This window comes from Babylonia areolata, chromosome 10 (genome assembly GCF_041734735.1).
Source record: "Babylonia areolata isolate BAREFJ2019XMU chromosome 10, ASM4173473v1, whole genome shotgun sequence".
NCBI lineage: Eukaryota > Metazoa > Mollusca > Gastropoda > Neogastropoda > Buccinidae > Babylonia > Babylonia areolata.
Genome location: NC_134885.1, coordinates 25,840,273 through 25,843,023, shown reverse-complemented (window position 1 = coordinate 25,843,023; position 2,751 = coordinate 25,840,273).

Here is a 2,751-nt window from a genome sequence, read left to right as displayed (position 1 = left end):
TTATTTGCTTATTTATCATCATTGTTGTCTTTTTATTATTTATTTTATTTATATATTTATTATCTATTTATTTATTTTATTTTCATTATTATGATTATTATTATTATTATTTATTTTCTTATTATATTATTATTATTATTATTTATTTATTTATTATTTTATTTTATTTATTTTTATTTCATTTTATGTATTTTTGCTCAAGGCCTGACAAAGCGCGTTGGGTTATGCTGCTGGTCAGACATCTGCTTGGCAGATGTGGTGTAGCGTATATGGATTTGTCCGAACGCAGTGACGCCTCCTTGAGCTACTGAAACTGAAACTCGTGGGCTGCAACTCCCACGTTCACTCGCATGTACACGAGTGGGCTTTTACGTGTACGACCTTTTTTTTTGTTTGTTTTTTTAAACCCCACCATGTAGGCATCCATACTCCGCTTTCTGGAGTGTACATGCTGGGTATCTTCTTGTTTCCATAACCCACCGAACGCAGACATGGATTTCAGGATCTTTAACGTGCGTATTTCATCTTCTTGCTTGCGTATACACACGAAGGGGGTTCAGTCACTACGTTGACCTGGGAGATCGGAAAAAATTCCCACCCTTTATCCACCAGGAGCCGTCTCCGAGATCTGAACCCGGGACCCTCAGATTGAGAGTCCAACGCTTTAACCACGCGGCTATTGCGCCCGTCATCCGGAGTTTGATCTCCGGTTTAGCTGCACCTGGTGGGTTAAGTGTTGAGATTTTTTTTTTTCCCGATCCACCAGCTCAACATAATATGTGCAGACATGCCAGTGCCTGAACCTCCTTCGTGTGTACACATTGCAAAAGATCGAACAATCGCGTAGAAGATTCTGAAATCCATGTCAGCGTTCGGTGAGTTTCGGAAACAAGGACCTTCCCAGAATGCATTCCCTTGAAACATGGCGTATGGCTGCCAACATGGTGGGGAATAAGTAAAACCTTGATACTCGTTAACTCTCTCCATACGAACGGCGAAAGAGACGACGTTAACAGCGTTTCACCCCGGATACTATCATCAAAATATTGCAAGCGGAAGGCTCTTACACTGAAGAGGTGAATGTTGACAAAGAATACCACAATTTTGACGACGGAAGCTAAAGGTTGGGTCATTCAGATACCCACTGGACATTCGAGGGGTCTGTGTAGAGGAGAAGAGAGGACTGGCCGTACTGAGTGAGTTAAAGCCCACTCGTTTGCACCTCTCATTTCTTTGTACACATGGTAACATGTGCATAATTATATCTTTGTCTCTGTTTTAATCTCTGTCTGCATATCTATCTGTCTCTGTCTCTGTCTGTTTGCCTGTCTTTCGCTCTCTGTGTCTTTCTGTCTCTGTCTGTCTGTCTCGCTCTTTCTCTCTCACCTAATGAACGAATGTGGTCTTAATTTGTACGTAAAGTAACAACCCCCCCCCCCCCACACACACACACCATCCCCACACACACACATACAAACAATGGATGGCGAAACTGAGGACAGTCTATCCTTTTGGTCTCAACACGCTACAACTGGATATCTGAATTTATTTCGACCTGAAAGCTGTGTTTGGCAATGACGATGGATCAGTTCCAGAGACAGAACGGTGTGAATGCTAACTTGTGTAGCAACAACAACTGGTGGTGTGTCCATCGAGATCGATGATGACCATCGTTGTCATCGAGATGGGGGATGGGGGATGGGGGGAGGGTGGTGGTGGGGTGGGGGGAAGGATGCTCATGAATCTATCTGTGAGTGCGCAGATGGCTGAATAGTCCAATCTGCGCACGAAATGTCCGCTGACAGTTGGGGCAGACAAAGACAGGCATATCATTGTCAGGGAGCTTGTTTGCCCGTGACTTTCTGGCCTGCCTCTTCTGAACAGCTGCAGCAGTCCTGTTGGCCTCGCACAACCTGGCGCCTTTGTGCACAGCAGCGCGCCATTTGTCACGGTCCACTGCAGATTCCTCCCAAGAGTCAGGGTTGATATCAAACGCTTTCAGAGAGACTTTCAGAGTATCTCTGAAGCGCTTCTTCTGACCTCCGTGTGATCTCTTCCCTTGTTGCAGCTCGCCATAGAAGAGCCTTTTGGGCAGCCGATGGTCTGGCATGCGCGCCACGTGTCCAGCCCAGCGAAGCTGGGACTGCATCAGGATGGTGAAGATGCTGGGAAGGGTGGCTTTTGCGAGCACCTCTGTGTCAGGGGTCTTGTCTTGCCACTTGATGTTCAGTAGCTTCCTGAGGCATGTTGTGTGGAAGTGGTTCAGCTTCTTGGCATGTCGTTGGTACACTGTCCAAGTTTCGCAGGCGTACAGTAGTGTGGGGAGAACTACTGCTCTGTAGACCTTTAGCTTGGTCTCAAGACTAATGCCTCTTCTGTTCCAGACATTTGCATTGAGTCTACCAAAAGCTGCGCTTGCTCTTGCAATCCTGACGTTCACTTCATCGTCGATTGTCACATTTCGTGACAGTGTGCTGCCAAGGTATGTGAACCGCTCCACCGCACTGAGTCTCTGACCGTTGACTGTGATGTTGGGCTCAACGTAGGGTTTCCCTGGGGCTGGCTGATGGAGAACTTCAGTTTTCCTCGTGCTGATGGTAAGGCCGAAGTTCCTGCTGGCAGTGGCAAACTTGTCGACGCTGAGTTGCATGTCAGCTTCAGATCCAGCGTTGAGGGCACAATCATCAGCAAACAAAAAGTCTCTGATGATGTCTGTCATGACCTTCGTTTTTGCTTGAAGCCTTCTGAGGT